Genomic DNA, 8,655 nt, shown 5'->3' on the forward strand with positions numbered 1-8,655 from the left:
TAACCAGGTAGTATCATATCGGAGGTAGGGTCCGTTTCGTATACATAGTATACTATTTGGAAATCCATGTTAAACATCTCACTAAATTTAGTCTAGCAATCACTCCCGTAAGTAGATCAATCAATAAAATGACTTGGAATTACTAATAAATCTTAATTATAGGCTCATCATAATGACTTATGACTAGGGGTGAGCATTTGGACCGGTGGACTGGACCGGACCGGTGAACCGGGTCGGACCGGACCAGACTGTTTTTTGGACCCCCGGGCCGGTTCTCGGTTCTAGGAATCCATCCCGGTCCGGTCCAGTTTTTTTCCCGGTCCGGTCCGGTTTTTACCGGGTTTAGAACCGGTTGGACCTGATTTAATTTTTTTTTTTGTAATCTGTGAAATTTTTAAACAACCATAACTCATTCGTTTTAAGTCGGATTGACACGCGGTTTTTTCCAACGTTTAATTTACAGTTTGTAGATGAATTTAGACTATAATTTTATTGATTTTGGTATTATATTCAATGAGTTATAGTCTTTCAAAGTTGAGCTATCAAAGCTGAAGTTTTTCAGCTTTCAGCAAGTTTTTTAAAATTTTGTAATCTGTGAAATTTTTTAAACAACCATAACTCATTCGGTTTAAGTCGGACTGACCTGATGTTTTTTCCAACATTTAGTTTATAGTTTGTAGATAAATTTAGACTATAATTTTGTTGATTTTGGTATTATATTCAGTGAGTTACAATCCTTCAAAGTTGAGTTATCAAAGCTGAAATATTTCAACTTTTTAACTATCATTTTATACTATAATTCTGAATTTTATGTATCTTTGATAGATAAATCATATGAAAGGGATCTTGGTGAACTTGATTTATATGTTAGTTGATTTTATTTGGAAAATTAATTTTGCAACTTATAATATTATAACATCAAGGTAGATTAGTTATGCATGAAACGGAAACATAATCATTTTTACAAGTTGTATCGTATCAAACCTAAAAACTTATTTTAACGACTTGTACTCTATGCAATTAAAGTTGTACCGGTCCAAACGGGTCCAAGAACCGGAAAACCCGGACCCGGACCCGTACACGGACACGGACACGACTCATCCGGTCCGGTCCATGGTCCACAATATTCTCCATAACCGGTCTGGTCCAAGCGCCGGTCCGGTCCGGTTCGGTCCAAATGCTCACCCCTACTTATGACCATAATCAAAAGTTACACTTAAATAAAGTTAGTGTAGCTAACTTAGAGAGTAATCTAGTAAAAATCGGGATTATGCGGGCAGAACTTTGACCTGGGAGCTTCTATTCAACGGAATCACTGGAATATGTGAGGAATGAAGTGAGATGAAGGCAACTTTATACAGGCCAAATTGACATGCGCGCCGCTCATAGATCAGGTGCTCGCCATGCATCTGGTCAGAAAAAGGTGACATGTCGTTTTCTACATGGTGCCACGTGGCGCATTCTGGGTGGTGTGTCAGTGCGCTTCGCGTATGCTATATGTGTGTGCAGCTGCGCTCGAGAATTTATGTTTTCTTAGAAAATTCATAACTTTCTCATACAAAATCCATTTTCGACGGGTTTTATATCTACGCATAGCTATCGACGAGATCTATCACTTTCATTTAGACTTCGTCTGCTAATGTAACAACCGGAATCTAGAAGGTTAATTATGGAAATAAATTCCCTTTTTTAGGGGCCAACACGACGAGTTGGTGGTGGAAACTCGACGTGTTGGAATAAGGAAACTCGTCGAGTTGTAGCAAATCTGTGATTTGCTCGTGGTTTTCTTCGCATGGTTTAGGCCAGGGTGGGTCAGTTCGCAAGGATGTGGGAGGGCTACAACATGTTTGGAATAAGGAAATGGTAGGTTGTGGGAGACCGGGTACAAGATAAGACTATAGTTGGTCCTGTAGCATTCAGTTTAGGATCGGGTTGGTGTCGTGATGGTTCGGGGAAATTAGTGCCAATCGAGGTTTCTTTCAGAAGTCGTGTGGGGAGACTGTGTGAGTCTCTTTTAGCTCAGCATCCGGGCGGGAGGCCGGTATTTCAGATGATTGGCAGACAAATTGGGACCAAGGAGGTCTTGGTGGATTTTGGAAAGCAGCTAAGAGGCAGCATGCTGTTTCGGGCAGTATCAGTGTTTTTGGGCAACATCAGTGTTTCGGGCAGTATCAGTGCTTCAGGCAATATTAGTGTTTCAGGCAGTATTAGTGATTTAGGTCTCGTGAGTGTGTGAAGTAACTGGCTGATTGGTAAATGTTAAGTCACTCGTAGTGGAATTAAATAATCTCAGAGTAATTGATTTGACCCTGTTGCGCAGCTCTCGTCTGAGTCTAACCGTTGCAGGGATGAATCTTCTACTCGAAGGATTATCTGAGCCTTCTGTCGAGTATAAGTGTTATGTAGCTGTTTATGGTCAGTGACTTTGTTTCCCTTTGAAGCAGCAATGTGATCGGGGGTTGGAAGCATTTTATATGGTATGAAACTCTATGAGGTTGGCATGGTGGCGGTTCGGTGTGGGAGGTCTGACAGGGAGTCAGACCATTGAGACTTTAGGTTTTGGATTTCAGGTGAGGTGGGATTGGTTTTTATTCAAGAGATTGAGGATTCATTCTTCATCGGGCTTGAAGAGCTATTCTAAGGATGGTTTTAGTAGATCTAGATAGGCCGTTGTATAATCAGAACTGGAAATGTTATGTTTGGTCTGTTATTCGTTGAGAGTGGAGCATGGAGTTGTTTCAGCGTGGGCAATCTACTGGGGAGTCAGACCATTATAGATTTTAGGTCTCAGAAAGGTAGAGGTGGTATGCAGGGGCTGAAGTTTTGATTGTTGTCTTCGAGGTGGAAGTTTCGGTTTGGGTTTCGGTTGTCTTGGGAAGATTGTCTTATGTGCAGAATTTTCGATTGTGTTCCTTAGGTTGATTGTTTTGATATGAGTGTTAATAAGGAGCGATTTCAAGGACGAAATCTAATTTAAGTGGGGAAGAGCTGTAACACATGGAATCTAGAAGGTTAATTATGGAAATAAATTCCCTTTTCTAGGGGCCAACACGGCGAGTTGATGGTGGAAACTCGACGTGTTGGAGTCTTTTGGGGCACACGTTTTTAAGGACGAACTCGGCAAGTTGGTGAAGGGAACTCGGCGAGTTGGACGCTGTTTGGGAAACCTTAATTTTTAGGGTGTTGCACCCTATTTAAAGGCCTTAAGTTCTTTGGCTGGCCTCCTTACCATCCTCCTCTGTCCAGAAACCCTAAAATCGAGCATTATCTTCAATTGTTGAGTGTGTGAGCTTGGGGAGAGCATTGAGTGTTCATTTTTGGTGCATGTTGAAGGAGCTAATGAATTAGGAGTGGCTTGGCTTGAAGAAGAAGTCTTGGATCCAGAATCTCTGTCTCCTTTGCCAAGTTTTTGAGGTATCAAGTTCCCACCTTGCTTATTAGTTTCTTAGATCTCTTCTTGGGTTAGATTTTATGATATTTACCCATGGTTGGGTGAATGTTGGGGATTAGGACGTCCCAAATGATTATTCTTTTAGATCTAAGGTCTACATGAACTCTTTTGGCATAAAGGTGCCAACTTGATGGATTTAAAGGCTTCATGCATTCACTGAGTCCCTTATTAAGCCTTTCTTGAGCATTTGAGCTTCTCCTAGGCATGTATGAATGTAAAGTTGGCAACTTTACGTGGTCTTCCAGCCTTATGGGATCAGATCTGTAGTTTGGGGGTTTTGTCTTTGATGATTAAGTGCTTAATATTTAAGCCCTCACTCTTTTAAGTCTAGGGTTTTGGGTTTGGACCCATTTTGGTGGTTCCTAGGGGTAAAGTTGGAAACTTTACCCTTCTAGATCTCATTTTGGTCGAGATCTGAGCTTTAGAGTTGCTGGAGTGGATGAAGGCAACTTAATGTATTAAGTTGTTGGGTCTCGGGCGAACTCGACGAGTTGGTGGGACAACCCGGCGAGTTGTTTTGGTTTTCCCCGTTTCTGAGTTGATATGGAACTCGACGAGTTGCTTAGACAACTCAGCGAGTTGGATCATTATGGATTATGGATCTTGTCTTTTGGCTTATGTCTTTGACCAAGTTTGTCCCAAGGGGTGCTTGAGGTAATCTGAATTGTATCTAAGGAAAATATAGGCTTAGGATAAGGCCCATATGGGATTGGGCCCAATTTGGAAAATTAGGTCATTAGTCGGCCTTTGTGGATCTTTTGGTTTTGGAATTGGGCCTCAGTTTTGGTTCATGTCGGGATCAGGGGTAAAATGGTCATTTTACCCCAAGTATGGTTGGTAGCCTTGGAATGGAATCCAATTGCTAATTGGGTATTATTGTGATCTGATAGTTCGGAGGTGTCGTCAGGGCAACAGCTAGGGAATTCTTTCAGTGAGCTTCTGAATTCAAGGTGAGTCTCCTCACTGTTCTATGAGTCGAAGGAACCAATGCCGACCCATTTGGTTTATGTATTGTAGGAAGACCCGGGGGTTAGCCCTTGGTATTATGTATGAAATACTAGGAGGCGGCTCCTAGCACACTGTATGCAAGACCAGAGTCTGAACTGTAACACCCCGTTCCTGGTACGCATTTAATCTATTAAAATATTCATTTTGTAAGAGCTACTCGACGAGTTGGTAGCCCTAACTCGTCTAGTAGATGTCAGCTTAGTCGTGGGGTTTAAATGGTCTACTCGACGAGTCGAAGTCTGGACTCGACGAGTAGGTCTATCAGGAGGAAACCCTAATCTTTAGGGTTTGCACCCTATTTAAACATCATATCTGGCCTCCACCCCAGCCTCTATCAACTCCAAACCCTAATCTCGAAACCCTAATCCACCTTGAGTGATTTTAATCTAGTTCTTACCATTTTGAGTGTTATTGTGCCTTTTGAAGCTTGTGGAAGAAGAAGAAGATAGAAGGCTCAAAGGGGAAGAAGTAGATCCAGGAGCTACACTCAATTTACTGCATTTTCTGGTAATCAAGTCCCTAACTTGATCCTTCTTCTCTTAGATCTATTTGTTTACATTTTATGAAGGAATTGGTTCCAGAACCTTAGCCCTTGGGACTGGGACGTCCCAAGTGATGTACATCTCAGATCTGGGGTCTAGGAAGGGTTCCATGGCATAAAAGTGAAAACTTTATGACCATGGAGACCCCATGCAAGTTTATATGCAAGAACATGGCCTTTTTATCCCTAAAAGACCATGCATGGGAGGAAAGCTCGGGACTTTTCACAGATGATAAGAGCCTAGATCTAGTATATTGTGCTTTGGTTTATGGTATTATGGCTGGTAGACCAAGTTTTATGTCTTAAAGAAGTTAGGGTTTGGGTTAAACCCATTAGGAAGGACTAAGGACGGGTAAAGTTGGAAACTTTACCCTTAAGAGTGCATTTCCAGTATGTAGATGAAGTTTGGAACATATATATGAATGGTAGGAGCTTAATCCATTGAGATGGCTCAATCAGACATGGGAACTCGCCGAGTCCAGGGAAGGACTCGACGAGTTGAAGTGGGTTGTCCCGATTATTATGACAGCAAGAACTCGATAAGTTTGTTAAGGGACTCGACGAGTTGACTCAGTTGACCACGAGTTTAAGCATTCAGGGACTCGCCGAGTTGGGAGATAACTCGACGAGTTGGGTTGACTGGGACTTGACCTTGACTTTGACTTTGACTTTAACCAGGGGTAAAATGGTTATTTTACCCTAAGAGAGTATTAGCATATTCTGATTAAGTGTTATTATGGAATTTATAGCCGGAGAGTCTTCGGAGCAGCGGACATGGATTCCTCACTCGAGTTTTCAGTAGTCAGTCTTGCGAGGTGAGTTTCCTTCAGTAGGAACGGGTGTACGGTACCAAGGTCGGCCCGTATATGTGATATGTTGGTAGCTGAGTGTGGGCGGGGCCCGAATCTCGTAGCAACCTAGAGTGGGCGGGGCCCGATTCTCATAGTATTATTTGAGTATAGATATGTGATTGTTTGGTAGATATACTTGTTGTCTGTGTGATACTTGTATGTATGTTAGTATTGGAGTGTGGGCGGGACCTGAATCTCCTAGACAGCGGAGTGTGGGCGGGGCCCGAATCTCCTAGACAGCGGAGTGTGGGCGGGGCCCGAATCTCCATGAGAGTGGGCGGGGACCGTATCTCCTAGTTTCATGATATTTGTATGGTATGTGGTAGTTTGGGGAACTCACTAAGCTTCGTGCTTACTGTTTTCAGTTTTGGTTTCAGGTACTTCCACTAGCAAGGGGAACGGCTCGGGATGATCGCATGACACACACCACAGCTTCAGTCTGGGATGTTTAGACTCTGATCTTTTCATATGATTTTGATACAGTATTTTGACACGATGTTTTGAGATACACGATTATGGTTTTCTTTATGATGATGGATGACGTATGGTTTTATTATAAATGATTTTAAAAAGATATTTTTGGCCTATATTTTTAGGATGTTTCATGAACTCTGACAGTTAATTAGTTAAGTAGTTTAGAATTGTATGCTGGTTGTTTTTGTGATGCTTGCATGGAAGACCGGGAGGTGGCTCCTGTCACTTGTCTGTAAGACCCAGGGTTGTGGCCCTCGGCCTGGTAAGGAAGACCACGAGGCGGCTCGTGGCATAATGGCAAGACTATGGATGACACATAGCACCTTTATTGATTATGATATATGAAAGTTATGTGTGGTTCGCGGTTATGTATGACATGTATGGATCGTTCGATATGTATGGTATGTGGTATTTGGGGAACTCACTAAGCTTTGTGCTTACGGTTTTCAGTTTGTGTTTCAGGTACTCCAGTTTTCAAAATGAAAGAGCTCGGGACAATCGCAGCGCATACACCCGTGTTTTCCGCAATATGTGATCTTTGGGAATGAAGTCTAATAATTGTTTTTATTTAAAATGCTTTTCAATGTTTGGACAAAGTTACAATAGTGTTTTGATTATAATAAAAATGAAAATTTTACCCTGGATTTTTGGGATGTTACAACTAATTTTGAATTAATTTTTAAGGTTATATTTTTAACAGACTGACTGTTAAAGTCTGTTAAAAATTCATAACTTTCTCGTCCGATGTCCGTTCTCGACTGTCTTTATATTTCCGGGTTCCTATTAACAAGTTCTTCGATTCTCGTTTAGATTGTTTCGGATAACAATCAACAGATATAAAAGTCGATATCAGTGTTGCACACTGTTACACTGGAACTTAGAAAAATCATAACTTCCTCTTATGAAGTCAGATTTGAGCGTTCTCTATATGCACGTTCTCGGTTTTACGACTACTACGATTCTTGTTTAGATAATTAGATTACTTAGGCTAATAAGCAAGCTATCTCTGATTCACTATTTACGATACGTTGATTAATCGTGAAACTTCAGAAGTTCATGACTTCTGCATCCAAAGTCGGATTTTAGTGTGCTTTATATGTACGGGATTCATATCGCAACTCTCACATTTTCTGTCAAGATTATTTGTCCTAAATTATCTTCTATCGAGATTGTCATTCGATAAATCACTGAAATGGCTTTATAATACGTATTTTGCAATGCACACAACTAATGATAATCGTAATCGAGGATTTATATTATAATTATTATCTATTATATCTTAAATGTCTAGCCCGAAGTTGCGGGCGTTACAGTTAATGATTGAGGATATTGAAATAGAAGAAACAACATTACGTGAAGATCTATATTCTACTGACATTTTGCATTTTGCAGAATATTACAATATATGTAATAACAGAATAACTATTTCATTTGTAAATTGTAATCTTTATAAATAATTTATCATTTATTGGCTTACTTGAATTCACATTTGTTTCAAAGGTGTTGGAGCATATACTTGGTGTGCTTATTAAGCTTGTAAAAGATTTGAAGTTACAACATCAATATACATACGTGAGGAACCTCTTTCATGTTTCTTTAATAACACACGATCATTGCATAATTCACAAAATCTATATGAAATTTTTGTGGGATGAACTACAAAAGACTTGGTTGTGCAAAATGTGTGAAACCATGAGCGCCAAATTACGGTTTGTGTCTTTTTATTCCCTTTACCTATCACTTTGTTCAAAAGACGTAAATGCCCTTCTCATTTTGTTTTGTTTAGAGTTTTGGAGCATATTCTCCTGGTTGAGAGCTATACATAGAAATCAGTCCCAACACTGCATAAGATAAGGTAAGATTGTGTTTTCTTAAATTTTTTTCTCCCTTTGTGATTTCAAAAGGGGTATTTTCGTAATTTTATAGGAAATATGTCGTCGAAGCCACAGAAGAAGCTTCACTTGCATACAACAAAGCTGTACGTTATTTCTTGCTTTATTTCATATGATCTCTATTGTGGGACAAACAGGGACTCATTCTTGATCTTTTTTTATGTGCTGAAGACAATAATGCCCTTGTGAATTGACACAATCATACCGATTTGTAGGTGACCGACTTCGAGAATATCAAGGTGTTTGACCCCCATTTTGACACAATCACAAGCCAATATCGAGAAACAGTGAAGGTGGGTTAACCATTCATTTATAAGATACAATTTTGCTGAATTTAATTAAATAAAATGTTAAATGAGTTAAAAGTTAAAACATGTATTTTTTCAGAAACTAGAGAATATGCAATGGACAATTCACCAAGTAGAAATGGATCTCAAC

The sequence above is a fragment of the Lactuca virosa genome, chromosome 9 (assembly GCF_052849685.1).
Source record: "Lactuca virosa cultivar CGN04683 chromosome 9, Lactuca_virosa_CGN04683_v6, whole genome shotgun sequence".
Lineage (NCBI taxonomy): Eukaryota > Viridiplantae > Streptophyta > Magnoliopsida > Asterales > Asteraceae > Lactuca > Lactuca virosa.